Here is a 17208-nt window from a genome sequence, read left to right as displayed (position 1 = left end):
CTTGAAAAGTAAAATAAGAGCCCAAATGTTTTACAAGACACATTGTATATATATAAATCAATATACACCCTTAGGTTTTGAGAAAGCAGCATAGCCTATTATAATTTTCACTGAAAATAATGCTGCATACGATGTTTGGATAATTTTGTTTTTCTAGTTCCTCATGCACCTATATAAAAAACGTACTTGAGCAAAACTATAATCCTCCTATTAAAAAAAAAAAAAAAAAAAAAAAGAATCCTTTTTAGATGCAGAGGTACAATTGGGTAACCAGAAGTTAACCCCAAATTTGGTTTGGCTTGTTTTTAATCTCTATTTAAGTTCTGGGTGTTGTTTTGTTGTTGTTCCGCTTTTTGTTGTTATTATTATTATTATTATTATTATTTAAGTCTCAGATGTTTGAATTTTTCCCCAAAATTTAAGATTGTTACAACCAAATCCACTTTATAAAAATCCACAGCAGTGTTCTGGTGGAGAAAGGCAAACGTTCACATTTTGCATACCTCCATTTTCATGCCATCAACTAGGAGATAGGCAGATGCTTTTCCCTCCCCTCTGTGAAGAGAATGGCAACTATGTATCATCTTCTCCCTCCAGAAGATGACTCCACACAACGGCCTAGACAGACCTTTCCACTCACCACATTCTACAGTTGATGCCTATTTTCAATGGGTCAGTAAAAGAGGGACCTCCAGCAGCATCTGCATCTGAAACATTGAGATTTGTTCTGGCCTTCTGTCCAGGCAGACTGATCCATATCTCGACAGTGCTCCATAACTGCTGAGTTAGGACAGTCTGGATGTGATGTTCTCTGCACCATAGCACCCCGGGTGCTACCCAGACTAGAGCAATTAAGTTACCTGGTGGTGCAAAACAGCAGAGAACATGTCCAGCCAAGTATGGAGGAAAAAAAAAAACAGTTTCTCAGTGACATTCATCAAATTCATTGTCTGATAAACGTACAAGAAGAGAATACCTAAGTAGTTGCTCCCAAGTAACTTCAACCATTAAAAACATTCACAAGCAGCTGTCAGAAAATTACAGATAAGCACAGAGAATGGTGGAAACATCCAAAGTAGGGAGATGAGTGTGAAACATCAACATACTAAAATGGAACAGGAGAAATATCAGAGAAAACAAATACAGGAACTAAAGATAAATACTTTCATATTCTCAAGAACATGGAAGAATATCCCTTCACTTTTTAACTGAGAAAAAATTTGGCAACTGCTGGAGGACTTCAGAAAGAAAATTCTGTTTCACTTGTTCACTTGCACTTCAGTCACCAACTGTAAGTTTAATACTTAATACCAACACCAAAGTTATGCTTTCTAACACAAGGATAGTTAACAGTCTGGGATAAGAATTTTCATGTGTGAATGAGATTGGAACCTCAAACTTCTTACTCTTTGTTGATCTTACTCTCACAAAAAATAGCACCAAATGCTAAGCAATCAACAGTTTGCTCTTACGCACAGTTTGAGGCGTGCATAGCTGATGCATATGCATCACATGTTCAAGTAGATCTTTACTCAGGCCCAAGCTACGAAAGGGATAGCACAGTGCTGTGCAGAGAAGAACACTCCTAGAGCAGAAAGAGCTGTTATGTATAATGACGTCATCAGATTTCCAGACTTCATAATTTCACTACCTAAATCAGTAAGGAGGAAGTAGCCCAAAAGTCATGTCATGCATGGGGGAAAAGAAAGAACTAAGCCGTGATAAGTGGCACTGTTTGCTAGGGTTGGCAAATGCTAAGGAATAAAAATTGAAGAGACACTGAAGAAAACCTTGCAACCCTTATGTCAAAGAGTGGCTATGATCCACTGCACTGTATTGAGAAAAAAATATAATACAAGTGTGCGTAATTTCAAGTGTCTAGTGAAAAATACTAGCAACCTAAAAGTTATTTGCTTGTGTCATTTTCCATGAGTTGTGCTACATCTAATTGCTCTTAAACAAATGAATCAAGACATTCTCTTGGGTATTCTGCATCCTCCTCAGTATTTAACTCAGGCCTCTCCTCACCTGCATTTGAAAGATGAAATAAAGGTAAGAGATTTGTATTTCTTTTCTGTAGTTTGTCTTGTTATGCAGCTGAGAGTGAATGAGCTTTGTAGGTACAGTAAGCAGGCAGAACAGAACTGCACAGCACCCTCAACTGCTGCTGAAATCATCAGAACTTCAGGAATACTGTGTGTTTGAGAAATGGTTTATCCTTCATCAAGAACCTAATAATAGCAAAGCTTATTTAGTCTGGACTTATTTCTGGAGGACAACACCAGGCACACTGTGCCAGACAGGCATAGCCAAAAGCTACAAAAATCTTTCAAGATGATCAGAGTTCAGATGCATCCCTGAACCCCTTTAGCAAATATGGGCAGCAAACACTGAATGCTGCAAATGAGCAGGCCTATCTGAGGTTCCCCATGAGAAAAGTCTTCGTGTTTGTATGTTGCATGCATCTAGCTAACTAAAATGAGTGTGGAACATCTGACATCTGAGGATGATGCAATGAATATGCATCAAGAGCACTTTAAAGCTCGTATTTTTTCAATCTCCCGTTAAGTACTGTCACCAGAAGGTGTTGGGCAGTTCATAGCAATCATAGTACAGGAGTTAAAAGGCTGGTTGTACAGCTATAGGCAACTATTTAAGGAAAGGTCCTCATTTTAGACTCCTCATTTATCCTTTCCTTATTTAAGGAAAGGTCCTCATTGTAGAGAAGAACTGTAGTTAGTACTGAAAAAAATGTGACAATCAAAGAACGTGAGTAACTCAAGAGGGAGGTCTAAAATGCAAAAACATTACCTTGACCTTTTTCAGCTAGTTCTCTTGGGTTTGGATTCCATCCATTTCCTGGCACAGGGATTAACTGAGAAGCAGCAACAGAAAACTCAGTGGATTCCCTGGACAACACAAGCAGCTAGTATGTAGCTCAGGACTGGAATGCAGCTGTCAAACAAAACCACAAGGATACTCTGTAGAGACAGACAATGCAGAACCTGGCAACAAGTTCAAAAAATTCTGAAGAGAAAGGCAGCAGCAAGTTAGTCAATTGAGACCATCATCAGCAAATATTGTTGATGAAGCGGAGAAGAAATTAAGAAGAGCTGAAATGGCACAATACTCCACCTATCTTATGGGTATTGTGCACAGTGGAAGAACGGAAATAGTCATACTCTGTACACTGCAAGTTGTGCAAGAGTTGTATAGTAAATCCACAGTTCAAGGTACTGTGGTAAGGTACTAAAGGTAAGGAGCACCATTAGAATTGCAAATAAAATAGAGTATACAAAAAATCTCGTTTAAATTATAATAAAATAATAATTATAATTTTAAAAATAATTACAAACAATTATAATTAAATAACTATTTTAAATCAGTAGGCCCAGATGTGGGAAATCCTAATATTGCACATTCCAGTGTATTAGAATATATGCAGAGGATATTGCATTTGAAATCTCTGCAGCTTTGAATTTTAACAAAATATAACCTGAACATCATTTCTGCTCATCTCTTGTTTCTTGACGTCCAGTTTCCCCTTATTCATGCATTCCTGTTATTTCTAATTTCTCCAGAGCATTTCAGGGAAAAAAAGACCTCAGTATAGAAATGTGTATTGTCTCATTTCTTAAATTAAAATCCCAGATAGTTAGATCTAGTGGCTCATTATCACTCCTCTATCCTAGTGTCCTTGTCATATCAGTCCTTTGTCCCTGATTGGCTTCAGCAACATCCCATATTTTCCTGCATTAGAATTTAGATTAGAATTAAGAAGTATGATTAATATGTAGAGCAAATGCATTTTGCAGTACACATCAGAATATTCTGAAAACGCATTAATACCCTCTGTGAAATGTTTGATCAATTATTGTTTAATATAGAATTTTTGAATTCACCTTTGTGTCATAACTGAAGACAGCTTTATCAGAAAAGTTGATATTGGTTGTTTTTACAAGGGTAGATCTACAAAAGGCTGTACTGGAAAGACAACTTCTGCCAGGGAGCAGCAAGAGCCAATGCCTCCCTATTGGAATGGGATCCAGTAGGACCAGGCAGCCAAGCCCTATCCTCCTGGCCCAGCCAGGTACCAGGCAGCCTGGGGACCAAGACAGCCCCAGCTCTGGATATTAGGTACCTCTCACAGATAGGCCAAGGCTAGACCCATGACCAGGCAGAGTAGGGCTGCGAGGAGCTGGAGATCAGCCTTGCTGTATAATCCCTAGGGCACTAACTGGTGGTTCCAGAGGGTGGGCAGGCACAGTTAAAGCTAGCAGTGCCCCCAGGGCCATGACAACTTGCAAAACACCATCAGAGAGATCTGGAAAGACTACAAAAGCTTTTGTTTAGAATATCTGGATTTCACAGTTGCCTAACAAAACTTTACCTGCTACTTATAAACCCTGTAACATCTAGTTAAAGGTCATCACATATTTTAGTTTCCCAAAATAAGAAGTGCATTGATTTACAATGGTTTCACTGGAAGGCAATGCCTCATTGGAGACTAGAAGCAAAAAAATAGCTATAAAGCTGAGCAAGGAGTATGTGGGCCTGCTTCTGAGTGAGGCATGTGATTTAGCAATAGCAGACACAGATAGAGCTAAAGCATTTAAAAGTCCTCTTGGTCTGACCAAGATCCCCCACACCCCAGCAATCAGTGAAACGGGTCATTGGTATCTATCCAGCAATGCATGAGGTCTCAGTTATAATTCAACCTATACAAGTCTATGGGATTCAACAGACATCATCCAAGAGCATGAGAGCTGACCAATATTCTTAGAAGGCTCTATTATCACAGAAATCATCTCACAGAGATCAGTTAGCCTGATAAAAGCAGAGAAAGACAAATATTTTATCAATCTTTAGAAAATGACAAGAGGTAAATCCAGGGAACTTGAAGCCCCACACTGATTGCTGGAAAAAAATAAAATAAAATCAAAGAACAAGCCATCTTCAGGATGTTTCTGGATAGATGAAGTAGTTAAAGGTGAGTGAGAAAAGCCATTACAGACATACAAATATAAATTGTCTTCTAGGATAAAATGACTAGGTTTGTGGATGTTATTTGCCTTTGACTGTATAAATACATTTAACTCTGGATTCTGCTGAACTACTCTGGTACACACAGTACTTCTCATGTTTCCCTGGCCCTACCCAGTGCAGGCAGACAAGGACCAGTGAGACATGCTAGTAGCAGTGGAGATGAGTGGTGCAGATACATGTTCTTCCAAGGTTGTCCATGTGGAGCCTGGTGCTGTGTTGTAGTGGAGCAGGAGATGGCCCAGCTGCTGAGGGGCAGGAGCACATCTTCAGCACACCTTGAGACAGAGACTGACCGCAACATCTCTTCCTCTTGCAGTGTGCAGCAGCAGCTGCAGCACTGGTGAAGGAAAGGAAATGTCACCTTCCACTTTCTCCACCTGCAGCAGTGAGACAACCATGTGCAGCTGTTGTTGAGAGATGGGTGCACGGTTGGGCTGCTCAGCAAGGTACAGCCACTGCCATGACACAGGGCAGGGGGAGGCTGCAGGACAGGCTGGACATGCCTGACTAGAGGAAAGTGATGATTTGCAAGATTGCTGTCATCAAGTAAGGAGAAACACTCGAGGTGCCTAAGAGCAGGACTGCTGTCAAAATGACAGACCAGTGGGAACCTTATTAAATTCAACAAGGATTAATCTGAAGTCCTGCAGCAGGGAAGGAATAAGCCCTTACAAAAACAGATGCAGAGTAATGACGACTAGGCAACAGCTCTATGGAAAAGTAAAAATCATGATCAAATCACAAAATCACAAAACTGTTGAGATTGAAAAGGATCTCTCAAGATGCTGATCTTCCCTGCTCAAGTTGGGTCAATTACATTAGGTTGACCAGGAAAAGCAACATATACAGGAATTTTTCATTTGCTCTGATATTAAAGAGAAGTTCCCTCTTTTCTGGGAACCCTTGTTTAAAGAAAAAAAAAAAAAAAAAACAATGTGGCACTTCCTCAGAGGTGAGAAACTCAATCCATCTTCTGTCCGCTGATAAGTAGTGAGAATACAGATTCCTAACACAAAATTAGTAAAGTCCTGGCACCATGCAATGAATGAATGAAGCAAAGACATTTCTTATGAAAATAAGATGGCACTGATTTACAGTGTCCAAACAATCTTCCGGGGGATTACTTTATTTGAACTCATTTAAATCTGACTGCAAGTCATATAGCTAGAGTTAAGAACAAAATTCTTAACCAATCAATCAAAAATAGTGCTATGGACCTCTAATTTGAAATTATCAAATGCTATAGCAGCAAATTAGATCTTGAAACTGAAATATTATCTAGGACTGAATGATAGCCCCTCTTGACATAGGAGAAAATAAGAATGCAATAAGGTAAGAAACCACCACAATATGGTGGCAGAGCTACGGAGCTTTCCTAAATTGATTTAGAAAAGTAAATTTTAAATACATTAAAGAAACAGTATTTCTCTCTCTCTCAAAAGAAATTACACTTTTTCAAATGCACAACTTATTTACAGATTAACTTTTGATTTTACAGTTTCCAGTCAATACTTCATCCAAAAGATAAAATTACATGTATTTTTAAATATCTGGAGGTTTATTAGCTTATTTTCATAACATAGGAGCTATAAAATTAAGACTTCAATGTATTCTACCTTGTAATCTAATGTTTAAGTGAATTACAAAAACAGAGTTTCATCATACTGCTAGGATCCTCTGCCCAGATAGCTACATTTCCTAAGGTTTCACCACATTCCTAGAAAAATCTTACCTTAGCCAAAACAAAGACATTTTTTCTTAGTTTTATAGTGAGAGTTATTTCTCTCTTCCTCATTAGAATGGAAGTTACCTGTATCAATACAGCAGGTTATCTCTGCTTGTTCCCTCCAGAGAAGAAATATCTCTGCTACTGCCAATAGAACATTGCCTTTGTCTCAAAGAAAAACATCCTTTCTCCACCAACTCACATTAAGATGAAATTGAATCAATATTCAAGAACACGAAGGACAAGAAGTTTATCAGGAACAGTCAGCAGGGACTTACCAGAGGCAAGTCATGTGTGACCAATCTAATTGCTTTCTACGATGAAAGAACTAGCTGTACAGACAAGAGAATAGTGCATATCAGGTCAAGGGAGTTATCACACTGGAGGGGCCCTACCTGAGAAAACTGTGCAGTTTGGGGCTCTGCACTTTGTGAAGGATGCTGAGAAGTTGGAGAGTCCATTAGAAGACTGCCCAGTAGACAGTCAGCACTTAATTCTTTAGGAAATGTTAAGGGAGTTCAGTTTGTTTAATCTGGTAAAGATTTAATCCAAGAGTAGGCCTAATAGCAGCCTACAGCTACTTGAAAGTTACTTACAATGACATTGGAGCTAAATTCTTTTCAGATATGGCAGATGGCAAACAGGGAGAAGTTGCACTTTGGAAGACTGATGGACATCAAGAAAAAATTATTCACAAGAAAGATTGGTTAGCACTAGAATACATTATTCACATGTGTAGAATTGCCATTCTTAGAGATTTTCAAGACTGACAAAAACAACAGCTGACTCTCTCAAGTTTATGGCAATTCTGATTCTAGCGGAAGAATGGACTAGATAGCCTCCAGGGGTCACTTCCAAACTGCATTTTTATCATTCTATGAAAATCTGTGAGGTAAACAACACTGGCCATTGTAACTTGCTTTTCACAGTTAATGCTTAGAGCTATGAAATGCACTCGTTCATGAAGCATCCTGGAAAAAAGTTAACAACATTTGGGAAAGAACCAAAACAAGACCTCCCTTCACATTACCTACACAAAGAAACAACGTCAATGGTGTAAGGGCAATATTTTGCCTAGTTCAAAATTGAGTGTGTGTGCTAAATTAAAAAAATCAATGTTGAAAGGCAGTTTTTAACAAGAACGTGGTCTAGATTTTCATCAGAAAACAGCTTAAAATGCCACTCACTTTTCTATGTTCTTAATACTCTTAAGTTTTTTTTTATTTTTACAAATGGCACCTTCAAAACAAAAGTGCCAAAAGTGCCTAGTATTTGCTCAGAGAAAAAAAAAAAAACATGAAATTATACCTCCACTTTTTGGCAGCTCTCCCACGCAAGTATTTTTTTTTTTTTTTTACTTCTTTTAAATGAGACTAGAAAACGAGTACTGACAACAAAAAAAGAGAAAGGCAGAAAGACTTAGAATTAATAAACTGAAAATTAAAAAGCAAATTTGAATTTGTAAGAAAGTAATGAGGTAATGAGTTTGGCCCATGCTTTTCAGGATAAGTATGACACAGCATTGCATTCCCACTGAAGGATAACGTAGCACCAAACTTCTTGTTCCTTACTGTGCCTACCCTGCCAAACTGTCTTTTTAAGAGTTTGCCTTCTACTATGCACGTTATTTAATATATTCACATTTCAGTGCCATGCCAAAAGCATAAATGGTTTATGTTGATTATTGACTAGTGAATCCAAATAATAGGAATAAGACAATGGTTTATAAAGAGCACCAACTAGTGGCATCTACATTATATCCTTTTGCAAAACAGCCTTTTTTTTTTTTTTTAAATCATTGCACTTAAACGGAACCATTTATCTTCAACAAAGCAACCATTTGATCTTGCTGTGTTCAACAGCATATCTAGCTACATACTGAAAGCATAGAGAGATAAAGACAGCCAATTTTTAGTGAAATTATACAAAAGTGGCTCAGGGACAAATGCTGGGAAATCAGAATATTCAAAACTGGTAAGGACAGTGCTGAAATAAATGGATGTGCCTAGATTAATAAATTAAATAAAGACAGGGCCTCAAATAGAAGTCTGCATTCTTTCATACCATTTTACTACTAATGTATATATTCCACCAATATTTATGACCAACAATGATTAGTAATGTCCCAGGCAGGGACAGACTGAGCATATACATTACAAGGACTGTGTACTGCAGATGTGAAAATACATTATTCTATTTCTACCATGAGCATAGCCCTCAAATCTACAAAGGAATAGATTTAGTGCTACGGACAAGCACCATATTCTACTGTACCACAAGATCAGAATGGACAGCACAACCCCAGATAGCATCAAGTTGTTGATCCTGACTCCAGAATCTGTTCTCCACTACTCTATGTTCTTCAGCACATATTCATTACAGCACTTAACTGCTCCTTCAAGGAGCAATGGGTACATCTGGCATTTCACTACTGTAAAACCACAGCTCACAAAAACGTTCTTGATAAATCCAGAACACAGAGGCTGGATATTGTTGACAACACAGCCAGAAATAGCCAAGCTCTGGCCACAGGGCAGAGTTTTTAAATCAGTTTCCTGTGTGGTTTCTCAGCTGCAGCTGTAACACTGACAGTATACACACTTAAGTATCTTCTAGCTAGTTTGAACCTGTCCACCCAAACTGCAGCTGCTGTAACACAGACCTACCACAAGTTCAGTACTTAGAAAACACCGGGATCTCCAAAAGATTCTCTGAACTGCTGACCAGCTCTGGAGCCCAGGTTGGTTGGAGCTTATGGGCAGACACAGAACAGCCCAACATAAACTGGGATGTTGTGCAGGCCCTAGCAGAGCTGTCAAGAGATCCCCACCAGCACCCCCATGCACAGAGCCACATATACTTAGAAGATTAGCCTCACAAGTGGACAGGACAAGGTAGGATTCCCTCTGCTATCACACCACAATTTTCTCCCAGTGAGGTGAGACTTGTTATAAACAAGTAAGGCAAAGTTGCATAACCTCAGGATGAAAGGCACTGATGTCATCTCAAAGCACATCACTGGTTTCAGCCCTTTTTACCTGTTTGTGTGTATTTATTTCCCAACTCCTGGATGAATTCACCAGCAGGCAGATTTATTCACCAGCAGGCAGATTTTCCCTCTGCTCCTTTCCAGGTACTGGTAGGTTGAGAAACTTCACTAACAATGCCCAGTGGAGACAAACTCCAAGTGTTCAGAACTTCCTTAGCATTTTGTACTCTCTTGCTTAAGCAGCTGTGTATTTAGCTTCACTGAGTACACTGGCTTTTTTTTTTTTTTGCTGAAAAAATTTTATTTGCAACAACATGTTTCAGTAGACATAAATACACTACTTGTGAACTTTAAAATGGAACGTAAAAAGTTGTAACCACCCAACATTCAATTATGTCTCCCTACCACGCTTTTATAAGCCCCCTCTTATAGAAACACCCCTCATTTCATAACCAAGACTTATTCACGTCACCACTTTCAGCAGTACATACATTTGTGAACAACTGTTTTCAAGGATGAAGCACAGGAAGAGTAAAATTTCACCAACAATCTCTGAGGAACACTTTGAGAGCTCAATGAGAATGACGACTATTTCAATTGAACCAGCCTGGTACATTAAGTTTCACACACACAAAAAAGTAACTTATCCCACTTGTTCTGTGTTTTCATTACTTATTCTTTTTGATTTAATAAAAAAAGAAATTAAAGACAAAAAAAAACCTTTGTTACTTATGTGTGTTCACCATATTAAGAGGGTTGCCCCGAAAGTAATGCCTCCTACTTTATGATGCTGGCCCATGACATCACAGGCAGATATTGGTGGTGTGGCATTAACGGTTGAAGCTTTCCATCAATATTCCATTACATGTTGTTGCCATGTGACAGACAACAGCAGAGAAGCAGTCTGCAGACATGGAAGGGCATACGGAGAAAAAGTGTGACACTGAATTCCACCATGTTGAAATATGGCATCCATTGACACTGGTCTGCGTTTGGTTTATGGAGAACAAACATAGATGTGAGCACAGTATGATAGGGGGTGGTTTGAGTAGCAGCAACAGCAGGTCACCTCTGTCAGTGCAGACTGTTACAAACACAGCATGCAGGCTCTTGTTTGTAGCTGGCAAAAAAACATACAGCTAAGGATGGTATTGGAAAAGAGTGAAAAATCCATAGCTAAGAATGGGTTCTATTGAATAGTGTTACTGTTTTTATTGTTTATTTATTATTGTTGTTATTTTGTATCTGTTGTCATTTCTGTGGAAATAAATTGGAGCAACCTTTGTTGATGGGGCCCTGAATAATTCCTCTTTACTCAACACCACCCAAGCATCCAACACCTCACAGGGCAACCTGTTCCAGTGTCTTACCACCCTTACTATTAAAAAAAAAAAAAAGTCTTCCTTATATCCTGTCTAAATCTCCCTTATTTTAGTTTGAAACCATTTCCCCTTGTCCTGTCACAGCAGATCCTGCTACAGAGTCTGTCCCCTTCTTTCTTATAGCCCCCTTTCAAATACTGAAAGGCCGCTCAAGGGCCCAGATTACAACATATCTACAAAAAGCTCAATTTCACTCAGTGAAAAAAAAAAAGTCCTACTTGAGCTGAAATAAAACTGTTTTGTTAAGACTTAAATTGTTTTCTTAGTAAAGCATTAATTTCTCATTTGGATCAAATGATAATAAGTAGGAGGGACAGTTTAATTAGCACTACTGAAAACATTCTACACCAGACAATTTTTTCCTCAGCATCAGGCAGAACTCATTAAAAAAAAAAAAAAAAAAAAAAGAGAGAGAGAGAACTCAACCTTTTGCTAACAGTTACCTTTGGAAGACCAACACTTTACACAGTTTCCTAACTGCAGATTTACACAATGCTACCATTCAAATGCATCTATTAATTTACTTTCATTTTCCATTCAGCTTTCCAAAACTAATTATTTAACACCGAGGTTAGGAAATAGGAGAGTGAGCCTAAAAAGGGATGAGGCAGTATGCTCCCTAAAAGATTTTTTTTTTCCAGGGGATTCTAAAATACAATAATTGTGAAATCATTTAAGAAAGAACACCCCCACCCCCAAACAAACCCTGTAAAGGGCAAGCACTCCAGCACTGATTTTATCCTCATGAAAGCGTCTTACTAGATTAGAGAGTTGTGTGTCAGACAAAAATCACAGCTGACAAATGTAAAGTGAGACATATAGAAAAAGAATATATTTCACATACACAATGGCAGTATTTGAGGTGACTATAATTAGCCTAAAAATACCACACAGACTTGCTTTATGACAGTACTAGCCACAAAAGCAACCACTGGGATCAACTCTGATAAAGAGAACAACATACAAAGACAGAAACATAAAAGCTGGGGCTTCCTATTCTGCATTCATCCCCTTGAAAGAATACATGACCTTGTAGCAAACACATAATAGCATGCACACAAGAAAATGTATGACGCCACCACTTGAAATAATAGATTTTGTGACTAAGAGTAAACTACTTTCATATGATGTAATAGATCACTTAAGTGTTTGGCATAATGCTCATACAACAATATTACCACTGGACTTCCTTAATCTGTATAGTATCTAGAAGAAAGGGCACTAGTTTACTGCAGTACTTGTGTCAGCCAGGTATTTTCCACTGCAGGAAGCAATTCTTATACCAAATTTAAGCATAACAAACACAGGCCTTAAAGTATAGCCAAAGACCAAACCATGCAGTCTTAAGACTGCAAGAGAATGACATGTTAAGGGCTTTTTGCTCTTCCAGGATTCACCTGTAGGCCTCCAGTTATCTAGTGGAGATGTCAGGGTTTTCTCGCCTACAAGAATATCCTCTGCTTATTGCAGAGGATCTCTGTTCCACAGCCATCCAATGCATCAATCTTCATAAACACTGCTTACTATCAAAATAGCAATAGTAGAGACAGGAAGCTGCTATTAAACACATAAGTATCCTCTAGAAGTGCACTCTAATTTACTTCAGTAGCAATCTGACCTATGCAGTTGTAAATTGAAAAAATGATTAATAAATATAAGTACTTGTTTCTTGATGATGGAAAGAAATACGTTAATATCCAACATTATCTATTTGGAAGCATCATAGAACTCTGCAAATCTTTCTAAGACTATTGCTCTCTCTAATGAACAACTAAGTGAATCTACATGTTTTAGGGTTTGCTACTGACAGCAGCATTTCAATACATTTATTTGTTACAGTATTACCATTCACAGTTACCTAATACGTTTTAATCAACTACTTTCATGTAAGCACCAATAAAAATACTGAGCAAAGGGATCACAGAAAACTCCACTCTGATTTAAAGATTAAAGAAGATAAGCTGTGATGGTTATAGATCCTGCAATAGTGAAAACATCACGTAATAGTACAAAGCATTAAGAACGATGAACAAGTCAGCACTCCGCCTGGGTAATATCACTTTCTGTAGCTGAATATTTGGAAAGGTCTCTTCATTCAGACCAATGTGACAAACACCAGAACCAGACTTTTTTCCTCCACAGAAATAGAGTTGGAATCATTTAAGCCAGAGCTAGAATTCTGATATCCTTCTCAAAGATGATCCTGATTTGAGAATTCACTCCACAGAAAAGCACAAGAATATTACTCAGCACTACAGAGGAGAATAAGATTTGTTGCAAAAGAAATAAGGAGAAAATGCAGTTGAACAAAAAGCCAACTACAAAAAGAATAGTGATGTTTTATCATGAAAGCGCAGGAATTATATCTAGAATAACGTACTTATGTGATTAAATTGTTATGAAATATCTTAAACCAAGGCTTGAATAATAGAAACAGGATTAGTGCCTAGGTAAAAAAAAAAAAAAAAAAAAAAAAAAAAAGGTATTTATTATGTTTTTCCAGAATTAAATGTAATAAAAGAATTATACAGTTCACAAGAATAATTTATATGAATATTTGCTATATGAATCAAACCACAGAAACATTACACTAAATCCCAAATAAAAGTCTATACTTAAAATTCAAGATTATCTGTAGCACCCCAGTGATTAAAAATGAATGATTCAGACTTGTTAAAGAAATTAAAAGAATTAATAAAACAAAAAAAAGTTCAAATCCTTCATCAGTGAGACACTGTATTGCTATCCCTCAGAGCAGCATGCACATGGACAACATGCTGTACGAACACAAGTGTTATTAAATAGGTGTCACTATTATGGGGGGAAAAAGCAAACCTGTTTTTCCTGGAAACATCTCCCTTATTCCTCTTTCCCAGCCAAGCCCAAAAGAGAAAAGACAAAGATAAGTTTGTAGCAAATTAGAGTCCCAGATGCAACTAAATGTAACTATCACTTAAAGGATTTGTATGCTCCTAAGAAAAGTCAGGAAAAAATAAAATCGAGCATTACCTTCTTTACCTATGCAGGATAAAGAACACTAAATGCCTGCAAGGTAATCAAGACACAATTTAGGCACCACTTCCTAACAATTGCAAAGAATATCTTCACCTCAAACATGAAAGCTTATACCAAATAATGGAGTTCCTAAATCATCTTCCCCCAACCCATCTTCTAGCTCTGCTAGGAGCTTTTCCCTGCACTGTGTGATACAGAGCACTTTTCTCCACTTTAGTGGGCTGGGGGTCAGGCTCTTAATCACGTTACCACCTGAAGTAAATTTCCACCATAAAAGCAGTGCAAAAATACTTACATTCTCTTCTTCCCAATTGCTTATTCTCTTTGTAAGCAGATTAGTCTTACTTGTTCTCAAAAATAGTTTTTAAAAAAATCTGAGAAATATTTCTTCACTTGGTCAGTGTAGAAACAGTTATGGCAATAAACAAAGTTCTCATGTTTCCCTTCTACTGTTTTTGCAAAAAGACTCACTACTTCAGAACAGTAAAGCCCTGTTCTTCACTTTTGAGAGCTAAAACATCTCAGAGGGAGAATCCGACTGACAGCTACAGGATATTGTGGAAACCATGGCTATGCTTATGAGATAGGAACTCAAAACCTACTACAACTTTCACTTGACTTGCAGAGAGCAGTCTGTTATTTCAGGAGGAGGAACGGCTGTTTACCAGGGTGGACAGTGAAAAAAACAAGCAGGAATGGTTTTAAACTGAGACAGCGGAGGTTTAGGTTAGATATTAGGAGGAAGTTTCTCACTCAGAGGGTGGTGACACACTGGAACAGGTTGCCCAAGGAGGCTGTGGATGCCCCATCCGTGGAGGCATTCAAGGCTCTGGGCAGCCTGGTCTGGTGGTTGGCAACCCTGCACATAGCAGGGGGGTTGAAACTAGAAGGTCACTGTGGTCCTTTTCAATCCAGGCCATTTTGTGATTCTATGATTTTGCTTTATTGTTTGCTGCAGGCAAAAGGAATGTAAACCAGATGGCACTATAACAACATATGAAAGTATAAATAAATTCTAGTAATGTGCATTAAAACTGAAATCAGCTCAGTGCTTTTGCTACATATTAAAAGACCAGAATTCAGAATTTCCATTAAAAACAAAAAAACTTCACTGGAAATAAATGGAAATTTATATGCAAATATCAAACATTTAAAAGAGTTAGAAAAACAAGTTATTTTCATGACATCAGGGTCATGTTTGTTCTTCTCATTTATAAAAAAAAAAAGTTCTTATTCTGCTATCAAGATTTGGAAAGTAAGTACTAATACATTAAGAATGCCAAATCTAGAACTTAAATCTTTACCTCATGTTAAGATCTTCACTTTTTACACATTGGATATGTTCAAGAAATAAGGAAAGACATTTCTGATTGCTCTGAAGTTCACAAATCAGCTGTTAAATAGCAGCATCCTGGTTGCTAAGCTACAACATGCTTTGCAAGTTCCAACTTACTTAACATTCGTAGCAAAAGACCTTAATGCGAGACTAGTCTGTGGGCAGAACACTGCTTCTGAGAGTGGTATATTTATTCTACAATAAGCAACCAAAAACCAAAACACCACCAGGCTAGATAATAAAATTCAGCTACAATGTCTCCAAAATGCAATGAAACATAAGGAAAAAAGGGCTTCAGGTGAGAAAGTAATTCAACCACCAAACAATCCTGCAGATAGTAGTGGAAGCACTAACACTACACTGTGGCCAGTGGAGGGAGACAAACATGGAGATATAATTAGTTGTAACTTGGCTTTTGTATTCCACTTGGCCTCCACCACATGAAGAAATACAAACTTATTAGTTGCTTGGACGTCTCAAGATGCTCAAGTACTGGGGTTAGCCATATAAAACCCAAATCAAAGGATTGTCCAAGTGCCACAGCCAGGCTTTTCAAACTGGCCATCTCGTGTCAGCTATCCTTTTATATATCCCCTGCAATGCCCAAGAAAATGGTTGGTGAAAACCATGCTGAGGAAGCACTGACAGTCATTTTCTCTTAGGTTTTTTTGCCTTCAATTATCTCTCTGAAAATACCTTCTGAATGCTGAGCTAGAACCAGAGAAGGATATTGAGCAGCACCAAACTGCTTTAAGGAAAGAGGAGAAACACAGACCTGTGTTAAATTCCTCCTGGATTAGAAATTCCATACAGGTATCATGTAAGCATTTCCTGATACATCCACAATATAAGCCCTTTCTGATCTCCAATTTGCACATCCGCCTGTTGCTTAGCTCAACCTTTTTTTTAATCCCAGATTTCAAGCTTTCATTTCTGTCTGTACCTCAGCCACATTTCTTCAAGTTCTCCTCACCCTGCCTTTGAAAGCTAGCAATGTAGCACTTCATTGTTACATAAAATCAAACAAACAATAACAACCAGGTTCCAAAAAACATGAAAGAACACAGTAAAATACTCAACTGCCTCTGCAAAATTTCCATTGCTTAGTAACCTTATTATATGCATGTAATGTGCCATTGAAACTTTAAGTCATCCTTGATGAAATATCCATATACCATAGCTTTTCACTTTATTTTAGAAATTGCACAGTTCTCTTTCTTCTGGCATTTTAATTAAACTTCAGTCACGTAACCAAGTTAATGACACTTCTTCTAAAACATAACACTCATCAATATGCTCCATACATCATTCATTCCAGTCAGTCAGAAAAAGTTGGGCAGCTGAGATGTGAAGTAAACATTCAATTGAAATAAAACTAGATTTAGTAGATTTACATTTTAGTCACAATGCTGCACGTCTGTACTGTGATCTTTTTGCTAGGAAAAAAAAAAAAGCCTACTGCTCTGCCCATTTTCAAAAGTACATGCTGAATTTCACTTCTAAATTTACTGGCGTTTATTCCAGTAGTTCTGAAATAAAGATGTGGAATTACATTGGAATGCTCAGAATAAATTCAAAATAATCAGTGAAAATATTAGCAGAGAAATACAAATGACAGTTTTTAAGAATAGAAAATACCTCCATATCTTAGTTCTAACTCATAAGTAGCAGAATATTACAAGCCGGAAATCTCAGTCATAACTGCAGGATGTTA

General features: G+C 37.7%; 1 long non-coding RNA gene across 2 annotated transcripts in view; it reads right to left on the bottom strand.

The window, feature by feature from the left end:
• LOC122179216 overlaps window positions 1-17208 on the bottom strand; it is a 44003-nt gene that overhangs the window by 6550 nt on the left and 20245 nt on the right. The window contains exons 2-3 of one of the 2 annotated variants that reach the window (XR_006178589.1): window positions 2812-2955; window positions 641-860 (exon numbers count right to left, since the gene is read on the bottom strand). This is a non-coding gene — a long non-coding RNA (uncharacterized LOC122179216). The remainder of the gene's footprint in view (window positions 1-640; window positions 861-2811; window positions 2956-17208) is intronic. The other variant, XR_006178590.1, reaches the window with a different exon arrangement.

This window comes from Lagopus leucura, unplaced genomic scaffold (assembly GCF_019238085.1).
Source record: "Lagopus leucura isolate 7727_CA_CO unplaced genomic scaffold, USGS_WTPT01 Super-Scaffold_100002, whole genome shotgun sequence".
Taxonomy (NCBI): domain Eukaryota; kingdom Metazoa; phylum Chordata; class Aves; order Galliformes; family Phasianidae; genus Lagopus; species Lagopus leucura.
The sequence above is the reverse complement of the archived record's forward strand: the minus strand, read 5'-3'. Positions and strand labels throughout refer to the sequence as shown.